The 20759-nt window shown below is 46.7% G+C and overlaps 1 protein-coding gene and 1 non-coding gene across 3 annotated transcripts in view; both read left to right on the top strand.

Moving 5' to 3' along the window:
- Window positions 1-1759: 1759 nt before the first annotated feature.
- Window positions 1760-1861, top strand: LOC118147087 (small nucleolar RNA U13). Its single transcript, XR_004733253.1, has one exon. It is a non-coding gene; the product is annotated as a small nucleolar RNA U13 (small nucleolar RNA).
- Window positions 1862-20332: 18471 nt separating this feature from the next.
- The window catches only part of PLAT (plasminogen activator, tissue type), a 31693-nt gene continuing 31266 nt past the window's right edge, over window positions 20333-20759 (top strand). For both annotated transcript variants that reach the window (XM_008979398.5, XM_008979397.3), the window contains exon 1: window positions 20333-20403. The gene's annotated coding sequence lies outside the window, so the exon portion shown is untranslated. The remainder of the gene's footprint in view (window positions 20404-20759) is intronic.

Below are 20759 nucleotides of genomic sequence, written 5' to 3' on the forward strand. Positions count from 1 at the left end.
TTTTTGGTAAGTCTGGGACAGTCGTCTTGTGGGATGTTACATAAGTTGAAGTTGCCTAGATTTGGATAATTGGTCTCTTGATGCCTTTTTAAACTTTTTCTCTATCCCCTTTACTTCCAGGGTCCTGGAAGGTATGTTTACCGCCTTGAATAGACTCAGATTAAACATTTTGGACAAGAAAGAGTTCATGGATGACGGGGTGTACCTTCTGCATCACATTAGGAGGTACATTGAGTAAGGCTTTTTGTTCCACTATCTATGAGGCTAATTTTGATTGCCTTATTAAAGTGGTGACTGCCAGATCTCTCTCTTATAGAGGTACATTTTCTCTTTGCAATTCACAATGAATCTGTGCATAATTCTTTAGTGCCATGAAAACATTCTGTTTACCATAACCTTTCACCTGATGGTTTTAGTATCTGTTGATAATTCTTGACTGAATAAATTATTACATTTAGGTTTGTAAATAGGTGATATCACAAAAATGACTTTAATATTAGAGAATACATAAGTCAAGACCCTGGCAAGAACTAGGTGTCTCACCATGCTTTGTCTAAATACAGACAAATAATGTTTTTACTGGAGATCTGCAAGTAATGGCTTAAACTTCAATGTGTGGTGACTCCGTCTCTCTGAGCCTCTTCTGGAAATGAAATTCCCCTACAATCTCAGCTTACTTACCCACCTTATCAGCAAAGCCTTGGTTGAATAGAAGCGTCGGTACAAGTGTAGTTATAAAACTGTTAGGAAGGCCGGCCACAGTGGCTCATACCTGTAATCCCAGCACTTGGGAGGCCGAGGTGGGCGGATCACGAGGTCAAGAGTTTGAGATCAATCTGATCAGCATGGCAAAACCCCGTGTCTACTAAAAATAGAAAAATTAGCTGGGTGCAGTGGTGAGAGCCTGTAATCCGAGCTACTCAGGAGGCTGAGGAAACAGAATCGCTTAAACTCGGGAATCAGAGCTTACAGTGAGCTGAAATTGTACCACTGCACTCCAGCCTGGGGGACAGAGTGACTCACACCTGTAATCCCAACAATTTTGGAGGCCAAGATGGGAGGATCACGAGATCAAGAGTTTGAGATCAATCTGATCAGCGTGGCAAAACCCCATGTCTACTAAAAATAGAAAAATTAGCTGGCGTGGTGGCGAGAGCCTGTAATCCCAGCTACTCAGGAGGCTGAGGAAAAAGAATAGCTTGAACCTGGGAATTCGAGGTTACAGTGAGCTGAAATTGCACCACTGCTCTCCAGCCTGGGGGACAGAGTGAGACTCCATCTCAAGAAACAAAAATGAAAACAAAAAACAAACAAACCAAAACTGTTAGGAAAAGCACAGAATCTGGATTTAAAATCAACGGCTACATTCACTTGCGTAGACTTAAATGTTTATGAAGGTTTCCATGGTTAAATAGTCCAAAGGAGAATTTGACGATTAACAAAATAGTCTATAAAGTGCTCATACACCACCTCTCTCTCTCCTCAGTGAAAAATCTGTAATTCATAATATGATGCATTTTATTGGAACTTCTAAAGGAGATGAGTCAGAACATGGTAAGGAAGTTAAAAGGTTTGGAGGAATCAAATTACAGCTCAATCCAAGAAACTGATTTACTAGGGGTAGTTTTGGGGACATCTGATTACTCTGAATTTATGCTAGTCCTTTCCCAAGTAGAATTAAATTGTGTTTAACATTTCCCAAAATATTCATATTCAGTTATTGACATGAAAAACACTGGGAATTTAGAAGTACCATGTGATCCTTTCGTAGCTCACAAGCAGATGGCTGAGTTTTCACGCTCATGGGTGGATGTGCCTCCCTCAAACCTTATCAAGATGTCGGCACATGACTTGTGTGATGTAAATTTTTAAAAAGAAAAAGTGCTCTATGAGAAAAGTAGGCTGGATGTGGTGGCTCACACCTGTAATCCCAGCACTTTGGGAAAGCCAGGCAGGTGGATTACCTGAGGTCAGGAGTTCAGGACCAGCCTGACCAACATAGTGAAACCCTGTCTGTACTAAAAATACAGAAATTAACTGGGTGTGGCGTCAGGTGCCTGTAATCCCAACTACTTTGGAGGCTGAGATAGGAGAATTGCTTGAACCTGGGAGGTGGAGGTTGCAGTGAGCCTAGATAGTGTCACTGCACTCCAACCTGGGCAACAGAATGAGACTCTGTCACAAAAAAAAAAAGAAAGAAAAGAAAAAAATAACAAAGTAATAATAAAAGTTAGCAAAGACAAAAAGTTACATCATTAGCATAAAAAAATAACTGGAACTATACGCCCCAGCTCTTATCAGTTTAAAATCCCATAACTAAATGAACAACTCATTGACAGTCAACAGATGAAGTCATCTATGTTGCAAAATAAGGAGAGGATTTATTAATGGTGGGAGAGACCAACTTCACTTAGGCACAGTTGTTTAAATGAAACTTGGGTTTAAACTTTAAATATACTTTTGCCAATAATAACCTTAGGATTATTTTAATAGAAAAAGGAGGTACAGCTATTTGGAAATAAGGAATATTATTTGTTGATGAAGAAAAACACCAAAATTCCCTAGCAGGCATAAAAGAAGTCATCAATTAAGTGGCTTAATTCCTATGATCAACCAGCATTCTTTTTTTTTTTTTTTTATTTTTGAGACAGAGCTTCACTCTGTTGCCCAGGCTGGAGTGCAGTCACACAATCTCCTCTCACTGCAACCTCCGCTTCCTGTGTTCAAGTAATTCTCCTGTCTCAGCCTCCCGAGTAGCTGGGATTACAGGTACTCACCATCATGCCCCACTAATTTTTGTATTTTTAGTAGAGATGGCATTTCACCATCTTGACCAGGCTGGCCTTGAACTCCTGACCTCAAGTGATACCCCCACCTCAGCCTCCCAAAGTGCTAGAATTACAGGTGTGAGCCGCTGAGCCCAGACTCAACCAGCGTTCTTAATAGCCCATTGCAGCATTTCCCAACCTTTTTGGCACCAGGGACTGGTTTTGTAGAAGACAATTTTTCTACAGACCAGAGTTCCTGGGCATGGTTTCAGGAAGATAGAAGAGTTATTGTGACTTTATTTCTATTATTACTACATTGTAATATATAATGCAATAATGGTATGACTCAGCATAATGTAGAATCAGTGGGAGTCCTGGGCTTGTTTTCCTGCAACTAGACAGTCCCATCTGGGGTGATGGGAGACAGTGAGATCATCAGGCATTTGAGTCTCATAAGGAGCACACACACAACCTAGATCCCTCGCAGGTGGAGGTCCCAATAAGGCTCATACTCCTGTGAGAGTCTAATGCTACCACTGATCCTACAGGAGGTAGCGCACAGGCAGTAATGCTCGCTGGCCTGCCGCTCACCTCCTGCTGTGCGGCCCACTTCCAACCAGTCTGTGGCGCAGGGGTTGGGAATCTCTGCCCTATTGGACTTGTCTACATATTTGTAGAAGAAATAATGTTATATAAGTTAGAAATGAGAAAATTAGATGTGTTAGCACACCTTTGTTTAAAGGAGAAGTAGGATAGAAGGCTGAAAGGGTGAAATGCAGACCCAGTGGGGAGGTCTTGAGTTCTAGAGCCTGCACATTCTCCCACAGGTAGCAGGGAGTCAGTGAAGGTTGTGGAGCGAGGCAGCAATATGAAGAACACGTGGTTGAGAGATGACTGGGACCACTTCTCTGAGAAATAACATCTAGTATGAGCTGGACACTGCAGGCCCAGGCAAGATACTTTCTCCCGTCCTCAGAGCCAGTCTGCAAAGTGAATACTCTCCCTTTCTGAACAGAGAGAATATGTCTCACTGAAGGCCACGCTACTGGTAAATTGTGGAACTAAGATTCAAAACAGGGCATTCTTCTCTCCACCCCAGGCAGTGGCCATAACCAGAAATGTAGAAACCCTGCCTGCTGGGGCAAGGGAGGACGCTGGCCTGGCACATGGCTTTCTCCTGTATTTTTGAGGGCATCGGCACAACCAGGGGATCCACTGGGCTTACGCATCCCACTCCCCTCCCCATCCCTTGCTGCTACGTGTGTGACCTTGGAAAAGCCACCTTATCTTTCCTCTAAATGGCTAAAGACTTGGCAAAGGAATGAATTCCACACCCTACATGGCAATTTCAGAGACTAGGTGTTCGGCCGTCACCCTCAAATGTGTCATTTCAACATTTTTCTACTCTCACTTCCTTCTTACCTACTTAAAACCATCATTGTTGCCAAAAGCAGGAATGGGGCAGGTGCACTCAAGGGGAAGAATTCGGAAGAGGAAATCTGTAGGGGCCATGATGTTTCCTGAACTCAGAATATAGCTTGATTCTGAATATATAAAGAATATCACTTGAGAGGTCGTGGAAGGAATGGAGTTGGGGTTAGTGATTGTTTCTGGGTACAGTTGCAAAGTCACGTCCCCAGTGTTTCTCAGATCTTCACATGCATGTGAATCACAGCAGGATCTTCTCATAATAAAGCTTCTAGTTCAGCAGGTCTGGGGCGGGGCCCAAGAGTCTACATTTCTCACAAGCTCCCAGTTGTCGCAGGTCCCGAGTTCACACTTTGAGCTTCAAGTAGCCAGATTTCATTGTTTGTTTTGTTTTCGTTTTTGATATGCAGTCGTAGTCTTGTCGCCCAGGCTGGAGTGGAGTGTAGTGATCTCTGCTCACTGCAACCTGCGCCTTCCAGGCTCAAGTGATTCTTCTGCCTCAGCTTCCTGAGTGGCTGGGACTACAGGCACCTGCTACCACACCCGGCTAATTTGTATTTTTAGTAAAGACTGGGTTTTGTCATATTGGCCAGATTGGTCTCACACTCCTGACCTCAGGTGATCGGCCCACTTCGGCCTCCCAAAGTGCCTGGATTACAGGCGTGAGCCACCACACCTGCCTGAGCCAGACTTCTTCAAGGACAAATCTCTGTAAAATGATGGCAGAGGATCTTGCTTAGGGTGGAGGAAATGTGAAGGAGTAAATAAAAGACATTTGTGCAAATGATACACTTCAGTATTAACTGTTTAACTCAACAAGTACTTGGTGAGAGTTCCCCAAATGCCTGGCGAATGCGACAGAGGAAAAAGAGACCTGCTCTTGCAAATTGCTCCAAGTTTCAGAGGGTGGAATGAAAATAACCAAAATGTTCTGCAACTAAGCAACCGAGTGAATCAGGTGCAGAGAGGAGATGAGCTGGGGCTGATGCCTCAGCAGGAATCTCTGGAATTCCTCTTGCTTGGTGACGTCAGTCACAGAGCAGCAGAGCCCTGGCCCCTCGTGCGCACTCCAGGTGGGTCTCAGCCAGGATGAAGGGAGCACAGCAGACAAACACTCCACTCCCTTCTCCCCAAGGGAGCCAAGCTTTTGCATCCCCAGACAGCCTCCAGGGGTGAGTGGCCAACGCCTTGAGGTCCCCGCCCTGCACCACCCCAGGTTCCAGGGTCCAACTCTGGGAAATTGCGGCATTCTCTGAACCCTTCCTGCTGGTGGGATGAGGAGGAAGGCGGTTCCTGGCAATAGGGCTAGGGAGGAAAAGCGTCCTGGGGCTCAGCCGCCACTGCAGGCTGCACTGTGGAGAGAGCAAGGTCCAGCTCCTGGAGGATCCGGGTTTGATCGGACTCTGCACTTAGGGGAAACAGTGAAAGTTGTGCTAGTATTGCTTCACAAAATGGAATTTGTAACACCCACCTCATCAAATTTCATGAGAATGAATAAGATCATTGATCATTTATGTAAACTATCTGGAACAGTGATGGAACCCAGAGGCTTCGTTAGCTCCTTTTCCTCCTGCCCTGAGGAGAAGGACCAAAGGCCTTAGCATGGCTCATAGTACCTCTCAGAGCTGGCCCCTGCCTCCCTGTCTAGCCTCATCTCTGGCTCCCACCTCCTCTGTCTCCAGCCACACTGATGAGCTGAGGCTGCCATGGCCCCTGCGATGCCATGCTGCAGGACCTGGGCTTCACTTGTGCTTCCCTTTCCAGCAGTGGCCTTCACCCCAGCCCGCTTGGCAAATGCTACTTCCCTCTTTCAGCTCAGCACAGCAATGCCTGTCCCACAAAGCCTGTCCCACAAAGCCTGTCCCATCCTAACCCGGCTCAGTAAAAGCAACCGGTCCCGTACGAGGCACTGCTTCTGTCCTGTGCATCTCCTCTCTAGTGTAGTGTGACAAACAACAGCCCAGGGACCAAATCCAAATCACCACCTGATTTTGTAAATAACTTTTTTTTGAGAAGGAGTCTCGCTCTGTCACCAGGCTGGAGTGCAGTGGCGTGATCTTGGCTCACTGCAATCTCCGCCTCCAGGGTTCAAGCAATTCTCCTGCCTCAGCCGCCCAAGTAGCTGAGATTACAGGCCCCCGCCACCACACCTGGCTAATTTTTGTATTTTTAGTAGACATAGGGTTTCACCATGTTGGCCAGGATGGTCTCAATCTCCTGACCTCGTGATCCACCCGCCTTGGCCTCCCAAAGTGCTGGGCTAAGAGGCATCAGCCACTGCACCCGGCCAGCTTTTTCTTTTTTTTGAGATGGAGACTGGCTCTGTTACCCAGGATGGAGTACAGAGGCACAATCTCGGCTCACTGCAACTCCGCCTCCCGGGTTCAAGTGATTCTCTTGCTGCAACCTCCTGTGTAGCTGGGATGACAGGCCCACAACACTATACCTGGCTAATTTTTGTGTTTTTAGTAGAAATGGGGTTTCACCATGTTGGCCAGGCTGGTCTCGAACTCCTGATGACTTCAAGTGATCCAGCCTCCCAAACGGCTAGCATGAGCCACCACGCCTGGCCTATAAGTAACATTTTATTAGAACACAACCACACTTATTGCATAGGGTCCCTGGCTGTTTTCATGCTGCAAGGGCAGAATTGGATAGTTACGACAGAGACCCTGTGGCCTGTAAAGCCTACACTATTCGCCACCCAGCCCTTCCCAGAAAAGTGTTTCCAGCCACCAGCTCTAGTACTTCCTTGTCTCCTCTCCCTAGACTCTGGCTACTGAGGGTGCAGAACAAGTGTCACTCGGCCCTGCAGCACGCTGCCTGACCCAGCAGAACCCAGCACTGAGGAGGAGAAGGCTGAGCACGGAATCACACGCGTGTGTTTTCTTCTTTGTCCTTCTCATTCTAGGCGAGTGAGGGCCCCTAGTGTGACTTGAATTAGAGGCATAGAGTCTATTTGATGGAGGCAAGGCTTCCTGGGTTCTAGTAGGTAGACCAGAGTGAAACTGTGATGCACAGCAGCCTCTCTGGATCAGGAAAAGCTCTATCAGGAGATACTCCCTCCCGGCACAGTGCTCCTGAAGACAGTTCCCAGGATGCCTCAGAACCAGAAAAAAGACTCAGGGGATAGGAGAACAGCAGAGAAACCTGCCAGAAGTTCTGTCCAAGGAAGTGTCACACAGTCAGATTTTGTAAATTTCAGATTTTGACAAATGATCAAATCAGTTTCTTAGGAAGTGATGACATTAAACTTGCTGGGACTTTTTTCTTGTAGAGACGGGATCTCTTTATGTTGCCCAGGCTGGCCTCGAACTCCTGAGCTCAAGCAATCCTCCTGCCTTAGCTCCTCAATGTGCTGGAGTGAGCCACTCACCTCTCCCCACCCTTTTTCTTCAAGAGACATTGTCTTGCTCTGTCACCCAGGCTGGAGTGCAGTGGAGCAATCATAGCTCACTGCAGCCTCAATCTTCTAGGCTCAAGCAATCCTCCTACCTTAGTCTCCCAAATGGTTGAGACTACAGTTGTGCACCACCATGCCTGGCTAATTTTTTTTATTATTTATAGAGACGGAGTCTCTCCATGTTGCCCAAACTGGTCTCAAACTCCTGGCTTCAAGCAATCCTCCCACCTTAGCCTTCTGAAGTGCTGGGATTGTAGCCTGGAGTCACCACACCTAGCCTGTTTTTTATATTACAATTAGGTCAAGGGAACCCGTGGTGGTGAAATGTTTGAAACCTTGACAACAGGAGTGCCAGTGGTCACTGTTGGTTCCAGCAAGAGGCAGGACCCCAGAGGCCTCCCCTGCATGCTGGATCATCTTGTGGAGGCAGAAGAAAGCCACACAGAATCACAGAGAAGTTCGTCTGTGGATGGCAGTCACTCAGCAACACAGCCTCTCCCAGGGACCTGAAACCGCCAGGAAATAAGAATGCAGGTTCCTGGGTTGCCAAAATGTTCTCCGCAGTGGCATGCCAACACACACCAACGGGGGAGCCACGGTCCTTTGATGTTTCCTGTCACAATTGAGGAAGTTTGGACCATCCACCGAAACGTGTTCTCCTTTCAGCTAGGGACGGTGGTGACTTCATACATTAGTAAACACTTGTGTTTTGACTTCCTATCCTGAAGTGCCGGACAGGAACACTTCAGATGTATTTTTGTTTATTACTTTACCTTGCATCATGTATAGGAATTCAGCAGTCAAGTACCACTTCCTGTTTAGGAGAGGCAAGAGTGCTTCAGGGAAATGGTGCCATTCAGCTTTGTGGTGCTTTGCTCCCTGTACTGTTGATCCCCTCTGCCTCTGGTGCTCCCATTAGCACAGCTGGAGGACCCCAGGGTGGCCTGAACAGCATCGCATGCAGCTGAGCTCCCAGGCAGAGCCTGCAGAAGTAGCTGCATTCCTTCCCACCTTCTCTGCTCCCAATCCTCCTTTCTGGTCTATGCACTTTACAAAGTTACTTATTAGGGAATAATAATTTAACATATGCCAGGCTCATAGCAATGCTGCACAAATTCTCCTTTGATCCTCTGAAAGCCCTTTGGGGTAGATAGTATCAGGTGCCTTCCCTTTTTATTTAATTTTGTTTTATTTAGTTATTTAAGAGACAGGGTCTTGCTCTGTTGCCCAGACCGGAGTGCAGTGGTGTAAACGTGGTTCACTGCAGCCTCGACATTCTAGACTCAATCCTCCTACCTCACTTTTAGCCTCTCGAGTCACTGTTAGCACAGGCACACACCACCAAACCCGGCTCATTTTTTAAAATATTTTGTAGAGATGAGGTCTCATTATGTTGCTCAGGCTGGTCTAGGACTCCTGGGTGCAAGTGAACCCTCTGCTTCAACCTTCCAAGGTGCTGGGGTCACAGGGAGGAGCCACTGTGCCGGCCCGCATTCCCATTTTACAGATGAGTAAACTCAGTCCAAGAAGCAAAGTGTCTTGCTCAGTAGCTCACAGCAGATGGTCTCAGGTGTGGCTTGACCTCTGGATCATGTTGATGCTAATACAGGATTCCAGGGCCTTTGGGCAGATGTGTTCCAGATATGGGACTGTTCCCCCACCTTCCTCCTCCAGCCTCACTCAGCTGGAAAGCAGCTTCCCCTCCTGGCCCTATGGCATAGCCAGGACAGCTCTGCCCTTCCGGCCCCATGGAGCACAACCTCACACTGCTCTGACATCCCAGTGACTGAGTGCAGACCAGGAGGCTGCCAACATCTGGAGGGACAACTTAAGGACTCTGACCAGGGGACACCTTTGGCATCTCTGGGGATGGAAAATGGGCCATCTGTCCCGGCCCGGCGGGGTGGAGGCTGTTGTGAGGGTGAAGTGCCACGGCAGCTGCAGCTTCCCGGGTCAGTGCCCACCCTCTGGCCAGAAGGCTGAGGCCACTGAGATCAATAGTTCCTGTGCTCAGCCAGAAGCTCCTGACTGGTACTTGGGCATGAAAGGTCCCAGAGGAGATATGGGAGAGTTGTGGGACTACGGAGGGGTCTTCTGTTCCCATTGTGGGTGAGCAAGCAGGAGGAAATACCATGCAAAGTCTCGGGAATATTCTGCAGAGACAGGAGCCCCACTTGCTTTTTCTGCCTTAGGGACCCAGCCGCGGCATCTGTAGGAGCGGCGTGAGCTCCAGGAAGCTACAGGGCATGCAACTGCCACCGCGATCCCTCCTGGCCAGCATGCTGTTGTTGGTGTTTCTCCTCTGGTGTGGGCTCTGCAGGTAGCACAGCAGATAAAACATCAACAAATTCCGTCCTCACTTGAGCTGCCTCCAGGAGGCTGACGGGTGGCTCAGAGGCCTGGGGCATCCCTGCCGCGTGGCAAACTGGCTAAAGCCCAGATTCCATTGTGGCTGGCCTTGTTAGTTTCCCTTATGTACCAGTGAGCAAACCTGTGGCCACAGGCAAGTCACCTGACCTCTCTGAGCCTTGGTTTCCTGTTCTGTGCATGGGTATGACACCATCTTTGCCCGTTCCTCAGGATGTGACATTTGTGAAGAGCATGTGTGGTGGTGTGTGTTACGGAGATTTGTGACAGGTGATGTGCAAATAAAGTTGGTCCTTAGGCCCACCTGGAGACTGCAAAGCAGGCTTTTGAGGAAGTCGCTTGCTTCTACTTGTTTGATTTTCCTTCCTGTCTCCCTCTTCTCTCTAAATCCTTGCCATCTTTGAGGTATTGTGGTGGGAGCATGGTGACTTGGAGGGCCACACCATGTGGAATCAGGAATCATTGCCATCTTCTTTGATGGCCCAGAATAACTTTCATTTCCCCACTGCTCGGTGTTAGAGTGACCCCCCGGCTTATCTGTGGTTTCACTTTCCACAGGGAAACTTCCTGGGCTACAGCACTCACTGCAGCCTCAAGCTCCTGGGCTGCAGAGACTCTGACCCAAGTCTTCCAGGAGGCTGGACCACAAGTGCAAACCACCATGCCTGGCTCATCGTCTGTATTTTTTGTAAAGATGGGGTCTCACTATGTTGCGCAGACTGATTTGGAATTCCTGGCTTTAAGCAATCCCTCACCTTGACCTCCCAAAGTGCTGGGATTACAGGTGTGAGTCACTGCGATCAGCTCAGAACAATAAGTTATATTGAGAGAGAGAGATATTTATAGAGAGACCACATTCATATAACTTTTATTATAGTACCTTGTTATGATTGTTCTGTTTTATTATTGGTTATTGTTGTTAGTTTCTTGCTGTACCTAATTTATACATTAACTTTTTATGAGACAATGCCTCTCTCTGTCGCCCGGGCCGGAATGCACTAGCATAATCTTGGCTCACTGCAGTCTCCTCCTCCTGGATTCAAGGGATTCTCATGCTTCAGCCTTATGAGTAGCTGGGACTATAGATGCCCGCCACCACACCTGGCTAAGTTTTTTGTATTTTTAGTAGAGACGGGGTTTCACCACATTGGTCAGCAAACTCCTGACCTCAAGTGATCCGCCCGCATTGGCCTCCCAAAGTGCTGTATGAGCATGAGCCACCACACCGGCTACATTAACCTTGATCACAGCTATGGATGTATGGGGAAGGGCATCGTATACATAGGGCTTGGTACTACCCATGGATTCAGGCATCCATTGGGATCTTGGAACACATTCCCATGGTTAAGGGGGACGGCTGTGTGTGATGACCCTCGCAGCTCTCCGCCTCCTGCTCCTGGAGTGTTCTTGGCTCTTCAGCGCCACTCCTCTCTATCTTTCACATCTTTGCCCTCTGCCAGCCTAAACTCAATGACCCATCGTGAACCACTACCACCATGCTCATTGACATGCTGGAAACTTTTCCTTTCTTATTCTAAACTCAAGGCCCTGTGAAGACTCTACTAGGGAAGCACACATACTTCTTTGGTTTCCAATCTGATTTCAGAGCAATGCAGCAACCTCTCCTGTGCTGTTAATCCTTGGAGGGAGTGTGCATTTTTAAAAAGTTGGCATTGGGCACAGTGGCTCAAGCCTGTAATCCCAGCACTTTGGGAGGCTGAAGTGGGTGGATCACCTGAGGTCAGGAGTTTGAGACCAGCCTGGCCAACATCGTGAAAGTCTGTCTCAAAAATCTTCAAAATACAAAGATTAGCTGGGGGTGGTGGTGGGTGCCTGTAATCTCAGCTCCTTGAGAGGCTGAGGCAGGAGAATCGCTTGAACCTGGAAGGCAGAGGTTGTAGTTAGCTGAGATTACACCACTGCACTCCAGCCAGAGTGACAGAACAAGACTCTGTCTCAAAAAAAAAAAAAAGTTGGCATCAATGTATTTTTCCATCTGACTTATGTCTTCACATTACAGCATACTTTCTGTATGAGCACGCACATATCAGATGGTAACTTTGGAATGGCTGGGTCTGTGCCATTGACCCGGCACAGCTGTGAGGGTGGTGACAGGTCAGCAGGTGCACACAGAGGGGCTTTCTTCTACATTGAAGTTCAGGTCAGATGATTCGAATTCACAGTGCTCATTCAGGGCTCCGCGTTCTGGTGGCTTCCGTTGATTTCTAATAAAAGCTGCAGACTGAGCCAGTCCTGCACACACAGGGAGATAGGTCAACAGACATTTAGGATGTGATTAAGCCCATCAATCTAATCGGTAACTAAAATCAGACAGGAAGCTCTGTGCCCTTAGATAAAGAAAGGCTGGGGAGAACATGATCTCAATTTCATTTTGATTGGTGCAAACCCCTCACAGAGAAAAAAATGTACGATCAGTTAGAATGAGGTGAAAGAATATCTCTATAAAATATGCATCACTTCCCTGGCGGGGAGGAGATTGGAGCTATGGAAAGCTACACCAAAGCTGTATTCACTGGACAAAAATGCTTGACTTGGGAAGGAGGCCAGGGCCGGGAGTCCTGTGATGCCATGGTGGGAGGTGGGTCCCATGTAAACAGTGGTGTTCCTGTCACCCCAAGCACATGTCGTGGAAGCGTGGGTGACCAGAACTGATGTAAGAGCCTCTGCTGTGGAAGTCAGCATGCTCTCCTGGAAGGTGCCTCCCCCGAGATCTGAGTGATCTAATTACTGAGGTGAGCAGGGATTTAGTCATTTTCCCAAAGGAGCCCACCCCAGACGCAGCCATGGCCTGGGATTCTGGGGTCAGCCTGGAGTCAGAAGGAATTGAGTTATCTGTATTCATTTAGTTTTGGTTATTGTCAGTGTTATTTATTTATTTGTTTTTTATTTTTAGAGACGAGGTTTCACTGTGTCTCCCAGGCTGGAGCGCAGTGATGTGATCACAGCTCACTGCAACCTTGCCTTTTCAGGCTCAAGGGATCCTTCCACTTCAGCCTCCTAAGTAGCTGGGACTACAGGCACGTGCCACCATGCCTGACTAATTTTTTTATTATTTGTAGAGATGGGGTCTCGCCATCTTGCCCAGGCTGGTCTCAAACTTCTAGGCTCAAGGAATCCTCCTACCTTGAGTTCCCAAAGTGCTGGTGAGCCATCTCACCTGGCCTGGTGTTGTTATTTTAAAACAAGAAAAGAAATGACCAGAAAGGCTAAAAGGAAACAAGCAGCATCCTCCATAGGAGGTTGGAAGGGTTGGTGGTACCAGGTCCAGCAGAAGAAGGGCCCAGAGATCAGAAGCCAGACCTTGAGCACCAGCTGGGTAGCACCTGGAAATGCCTCAGCACAGCCTCTTTGCAGAGTTTGCACATTTAAAATAAGGAGTAGGCCAGGCACAGTGGCTCATGCCTGTAATCTCAGCACCTTTAGGAGACCGAGGTGGGTGGATAACTTGAGTTCAGGAGTTTGGGACCAGGCTGGCCAATATGGTAAAATCTTGTCACTACCAAAACAACACAAAAATACAAAAATTAGCTGGGCATGGTGGTGTGTGCCTGTAGTCCCAGCTACTCAGAAGGCTGAGGTAAGAGAATCACTTGAACCAGAGAGGTGGAGGTTGCAGTGAACCAAGATTATGCCACTGCACCTCAGCCTGGGCGACAGAGTGAGATCCTGTCTCAAATTATTAATTAATGATTGTAATTAAATAAAGAGTAATTAAATAAAGAGCTCAATTTTCCTAAGCAGATTGACCACAGGCACCCTTAAAATTATAAGACTCTGATAGAATGCCTACAGATATTCATTAGCTATGATATGCTTAGATAAGTAAATAAGCAGATGTCAGTGAATAAAATTAAATTCTTATGTATAGTATGCATACATAAATATAGATATAATTTTATAATATCAGAAATGATCATATTTTTCATTTGCAAGTACTTTCTTTTTTTTGTTTTTAGAGTTGGGGTCTCGCTCTGTTGCCAGGCTGTACTTGATCATAGCTCACTGCAGTCCTGGACTCCTGGGCTGAAGTGATCTGCCTGCCTAGACCTCTGAATGGCTTTTAAAAGTATTTTCTCAGAGTCAGGGTCTTGCTCTGTTGCGCAGACTGGTCTCAAACTCCTGGACTCAAGCGATCCTCCTGTCTTGGCCTCTCAAGGTGCTGGGATTATAGATGTTAGGCACTGCACTTTGTCAATATTTTTTGAATTAGTAGACATTCCTTGGAGCAGTTTCAGGTTTACAGAAAAACTGAGCAGGAAGCACAGACTTCCATATGATTATCCCTTCTCTTCCCTCCATAGTTTCCCCTGTTATTAACTTGCACTTAGTGTGGTAATATTGTTTTTTTTTTTTTAAACTACTATTGTTTTTCAGTTTTTAGATAGTCAAAACAAAGTTGTAGACCTATCATTATCTTGTATGGGAATTTAAAAAATGTATTTCATGGGGCTAATGTATTAGTCTGTTCTCATGCTGCTTAAAGAAATACTGAGACTGGGTAATTTATAAAGAAAAGAGGTTTAATGGACTCAGTTCCCCAAGGCTGGCAGAGCCTCAGGAAACTTAAAAATCATGGAGGAAGGCATCTCTTCACAGGGCAGCAGGAAAGAGAATGAGTGCAAGCAGGGGAAAAGCCGGACACTTATAAAACCAGCAGATCTCGGGAGCCTCACTCATTATCACCAGAACAGCTGGGGAAAACAAGCCCCATGATCCAATTACCTCCACCTGGTCCTGCCCTTGACCCATAGGGATTGTGCGGATTACAATTCAAGCTGAGATTTGGGTGGGGACACAGAGCCAAACCATATCAGCTAAATATTCAAAAAAATACTGCTCCAAGAGAATACTCCAATTTTTAACTTTGTAGCCTTGGTTCTTGTTCATGTGTGTGACACTAATGTTGCTTAAGAGGCAGCTGGGAAAAATGTGAGGCAGGGGCTCTTTAAAATTCCTTTCTTTATCTTTGAGAAAAGAGTACGAGGCTTTCCCTTACAAAGTGCTTTCTGTCTGAGGATGGATATAGCTAAAGAATAAAGCTACAAAAGATGTTTATAAGACAGTTTACTAAGTCACCAGTAGCATGTCCCAAAGCATTTTCCTTCCCACACTTTCCTATTTGAGTCAAATAATAATCCTGTGAGTTTACTTCCTTATCCTTAGCACAGGCAAATGTATTTGCCCAGAGTCATGCAACTGATCTCAGAGGAGAGGAAGGAAACTTTCTGACTTGCAGCCCCAGGCTCCCTCCAGAAGCCTGCACACTCAGCAGGGGGGTGTATTTGAAAATTGATAGCTGGGGATGTGTTAGAGGCTCAAAAGAGGTAGATTTAGGTGCAGGAAAGAAAATTCTGTGTTGGAGAATCAGTAAACCAATCTCAGAAACTCAACTCACTCCACAAAGGAGATGATTGAAAATGAGATGTGTTCAAAAACAATTTGAATGAACTCGTGGATACTCCATCATAGGTTATTAAGGAAAACTCCTATTCTTCTGACATGCTCCTATGAACAACCAGACCCTTCCAGTGCCAAAGAGAGAGTGCTGGGCTGGGCACACCCAGACTCACTCACATCCAGTGTGGAGCCAGTGAAAGCCATTTAGAAGCATTGCAAAAGGAACTGAAAAATAATTCACCAATAATGACAGTACTCCAACACTTAATTTTCTCTTTTAATCTCTATCCATACATCTATGTCGCGTTTACATTATTATTATTGTTTGAGATGGAGTCTCACTCTTGTCAAACAATCTTGGCTCACTGCAACCTCCACCTCCCAGGTTCAAGCAATCCTCCTGCCTCAGCTTCCCGAGTAGCTGGGATTACAGGTATGAGGGAATCTGTGGGGATCGCTCCCGTGTGAGGCCCCTGGGAAATGGGCCTCACCATACGGTGAGCTTAAGCCTAGACACAGATCCCTAGCTGGGGGAGTCGAGCTGAGGGAAAGTAAGAACCGAGGGAGGGTCAGTTCGCAACACAGGTACCCGCCACCACACCCGGCTAATTTTTGTAATTTTAATAGAGATGGGGTTTCACCATGTTGGCCAGGCTGGTCTCAAACTCTTGGCCTCAAGTGATCCGCCTGCCTTCGCCTCCCAAAGTGCTGGGATTACAGGTGTGAACCACCGTGCCTGGCCTACATTATTTATATCACAGCTCAAGTACAAATTTATTTTCTTCTTCTTTTGAGCAAGGCAATTTTGTGATTGATTTTGATATGTCAGGATAATTATGTTACTAGTCATCACAATGGCTACACAATATTGCCTATTATATCCTAGTCTACCAGGCCCTATTTCTTGGCATCTATTTTCAGTTTTTAGATAGTCAAAACAATGTTGAGGACCCATCACTATCTTGTAGGGAATTTAAAAATGAATTTCAGTGGGTTAAATATTGAAAATAATTGCTGCATCAAGAGAATAATCCAACTTTTAACTTAATATTTTGAAATAATTTCAAACTTACCAAAGAGTTGCAAGAATAAAGACTTACTCCTACAGTTTGGTGAGCAGCCCTTAACAAGAAGCAGCATTTGTAAGGGTTCTTTTTTTTTTTTTTTTAATTTTCTTTCTTTTATTTAATATTAAACTTTAAGTTCTGGGGTACATGTGCAGATCATGCAGGGTCTTCCCATGCCTTCAGCTTGTCCTGTTTTGATGTTTCTCGTTTGTATGGAATTCACACAACTGGTGCTATTACCAGCATGGGAGTCTAGTCTCGATCAGCAGTCCTCAATCTTTTTGGTACCAAGGACCAGTTTTGTAGAAGACAGTTTTTCCATGGACAGGGGGAGGGGAGGTAGTTTCAGGATGATTCAAGAGTATTACATTTATTGTGCAGTCTATTACTACTACACTGTAATATGTAATGAATAATGGAACCAGTCAGCATAATGTAGAATCGATGGAGCCCTGAGCTTGTTTTCTTGCAACTAGATGGTCCCATCTGGGGGTGATGGAAGACAGTGACAGATCATCCGGAATTAGATTCTCATAAGGAGCACACACACAACTTAAATCCCTCACATGTGCAGCTCACAATAGGGTTTGTGCTCCTATGAGAATGTAGTGCTGCTGGTGATATGACAGGAGGCGCAGCTCAGGCAGCGATGCCAGCGATGGGGAGCGGCTTCAAACACAGAGGAAGCTTCGCTGGCTCTCCAGCTACTCACTTCCTACTGTGCAGCCTGGTTCCTAGCAGGCCATGGATGGATATGAGTCTGTGGCCCAGGAGTTGGGGATGGCAAGTTTAGATGGAGACCTAGACAAGGCATGCAACATTAACACTGATTTCAGATCCATCATGAATTTACCCCATTCCCTGCAAAACCAGGTGGCTATCAAAATTACACCTTCTTAGTTTGGTCACAAAATATCTGCCTTCTGGTCCAAATCCACCTTGTCATAAGTTTCTTGCCCACTTTTCTTTTCCCTGAGTTTCCAGAGACATCACATCATTTCTCACCCAGCTGAGCAGAGTCTCAGCATGGTTCTCGTTCGAATGCACATCCTGCCACCTGCCCCAGTGAGAAAGGTCGGAGCAACTCCTGTTCTCTGCCCCACCGCCTCCATTACTCATGCATTCTATGGTGGTATCCCCTGCAGAAACAGCCAGGCTGGGAAAAGCCCTGCAGCAATTCTCCATCCAGTTTTTCTGTGCCTGCTTTGTCTCTGTGTGTTATCTAGGTCTGGGTTTTATTTCTCTTTTTTTGAAAATAAAGGGCTTTGATGCAGTGTTCCCAGGACATGAGGTCACGAAGATTTATTTTCCTTTTTTTTCCCTGTTCTTTTCTTTTCCTCCAAGAGATCCCTTGACTAAAATCAAGGTTCCCATTGTCACCGTATCAGCCTGCCCACGCCTACTTCTGCATTCTCAGGCTTCCCCAGACCGAGAGAAACTGATTGCACATTCAGAAGGAACACAGAGGCCCCAGTTTCTAGGGCTGCAGAGTGCTACTGCGTCTCAGTCATTTGAATATATTTCAGCAAAGCTTGGGGCCCCCGCTAAAGATCTGCAAACCCACTCCTCTCAGTCTCCCATTGTTTAGCTCCTATTTATAAGTGAGTGCACGTGGTTGTTCACTTTCTGTTTCTGAGTTATTTCAGTTAGGATAATGGCCTCCAGTTTCATCCATGTTGCTGCATAAGACAGATTTCATTGTTTTTATGGTTTTGTCGTATTCCTTGGTGTATATGTGCATTTTCTTTATCTAGTCCTCCACTGATGGATACTAGGTTGATTCTGTACCTTTGCTATTACAAATTTTGTGTGATAAATGTATGAGTGTAGGTGTCTTTTTGATGTAATGATTTCTTTTTCTTTGAATAGATACTCAGTAGTGGGATTGCTGGGTCAAATGGATGTTCTATTTTTAGTTATTTGAGAAATCTTCATGCTGTTTTCCACAGAGGTTGTACAGGATCCAGGATTTAAGTATGACCATTCAGTGGAAAACCATCCCTCAAGACTTCAGATGAGAGTCCTCATGACCAGCACGCCCTGCTGAACCACAATGCCCTACCCCCAAAAAAACCTCCATCCTCACTATCTTAGACCACATTGCAGGAAAGCAGCCCCACGCCCACCAGACAGGCCCACAGCTGCTGTCGCTCATGGGAGGTCTACCTCCTGTGCTCAGCATGCAACCCACCCCCAGTGGTCCTTTTTTACAACGACCATCAGCAGGGCTCTAGCGTGATACAAATGTGGAAAAGCAGTTTGACTTCAAACTCAGCACTCGAGGCTTGACAAATATGAGTATATTTAGGATCAGAATGTATGAAATCTGGCCTCTCCTGAATAGTTGGTCATCCCACAATTTCCTCTGCCAACCTTCTCTTCTCTCCTCTTACTGCATTCTTTCTTTTCTTTGTCCCCTTCCTTCCTTTCCTTCTTTCTTTCTTTTTCTTTCTATCCTTCCTTCTTTCTCTCTCTCTTTTCCTTTCTTTTCTCTCTCTCTTTCTCTCTTTCTTTCTTTTTTTGATGCAGTTTCACTCTGTGGCCCAGGCTGGAGTGCAGTGGCCCAATCTTGGCTCACTGCAACTCTACCTCCCGTGTTCAGTGATTCTCCTGCCTCGGCCTCCCAAGTAGCTGGCACTACAGGCGCATGCCACCAAGCCCAGCTAATTTTTTTTTGTATTTGTATTTCTAGTAGAGACCAGGTTTCACCATGTTAGCCAGGATAGTCTCAACTTCTGAGCCTTGTAATCCACCTGTTTTGGCCTCCCAAAGTGCTGGGATTACAGGTGTGAGCCACTGCTCCCCGCCTCCTGCATTCTTTCTTCTCTTTCTCATTTTTACAAGGTCTGGTCTCAGCCAGACATGAACCAATGACGATAGATGCTCCTGCTGAGCCTCATGACGTGCCAGGGACCTGACATGTGTGGCTTCTCTCTCCCCACGTGACCTGCAGATGCAAAAGCCAGAGCTCAGCATAGTTGAAAACCCTGACTGAGGTCATACCCCAGTTACTGGCACAGCCGGATTTAAACCTAAGACTTTCCCCTACTCCACAGGGCTTTTATTTCTCAGTCATCTGAAAAGGTGTCAGCAAGGGAAATGGCTTGTCTATTTCCAGGGGCATTTTACAAGCAAACACTGAAAGGCTTCTGTGGGCTTAAAGGCTGATGGCTTTGATAGAATTTCAGGCATGTTGGCCCCCAGGCTCTGTGTGTATTTCCTGGGCCCACTCTGGGGATGCTGGAGCTGGAAAGTCCCTACAGGCCACCTACTGCAGCCCTGCACTTTACAGAGAAGACAAATGATTCTCCCTAAAATTACAGAGCTGGGTCCGAGAAGCCTACTGGAGTAAACCCCCCTGGGGGCACCTCCCACCTCGGGTGAGCCAGGCTGGTCTGCCCTCTCTGTGGCTAACCCCCTGCACTCCCGCCACCAAAGTGTTCCAATCCTGGGGCATCCTTCAGTCCTTTTAGCCTCTCATATCCTGAGAGGCCAGAGCTACAACCACAGATTCAAGAAGACACCCCACTTTCAGCCCTATCTGGTGCCTTTAGAATTATAAACACTTTTTGTCATCACAGGGTCCTGAGAGTCCCTTTAAGCCTTGGACATCAGGATTTTAAAGGAAGATGATTCTTCCATCTTACTCCCAAATTCCTGCGAATCGATGACATCAGGGCTGTGAATAATCAGCCTGGCCCGAAGCCAGGATGGACTGTGCAAACTTCCTCCCCTGCTTTAAAAAAACAGGCCCCGCCCCAGCTCCCTCATGGGCCTGTCCACTGGGCATCCTCCTGCGGCACAGAAACCCGCCCAGCCGGGGCCAGCAACCCACCCCCTGCCTGGGAACTTAAAGGAGGCCGGAGCTGTTCAGGGAGCTCAGAGCTGAGATCCTACGGGAGTCCTGGGCTGGAGAGAAAACCTCTTCGAGGAAGGCAAGGAGCAAGTCTCGGTAGGTCGAGTTTCTGCGCCTGGGGTCTGTCTCCTCTTTTTCTCCCTTAAAAGTCTTTCCGGCAAGCGGAGCTGGTGAAGGAATGCTTTAACGAAGCATTTCAACTTTGTAATTCAGGCAACTAGAGGATTCGCTAGAATCCACTCCAGAGGAGAGATGTCTGTTTGCATTTGCATGTGACTGGGTTAGACTGGAGTGTTTTGGAGAGGAGAGGGAGTCGGGGGAATGGAGACTAAGGGGGATGCATTCCTTGGAGAAGCCTCTGCTGGCAGAGTAAAGGGGAAAGTGAAAAGGACATACAGAAATGCCCCAAGTAGGCTACAGAAGCACCCCAAGACGAGCAGGCAATGCAGGGA

The sequence above is a fragment of the Callithrix jacchus genome, chromosome 13, assembly GCF_049354715.1.
Source record: "Callithrix jacchus isolate 240 chromosome 13, calJac240_pri, whole genome shotgun sequence".
Taxonomy (NCBI): domain Eukaryota; kingdom Metazoa; phylum Chordata; class Mammalia; order Primates; family Cebidae; genus Callithrix; species Callithrix jacchus.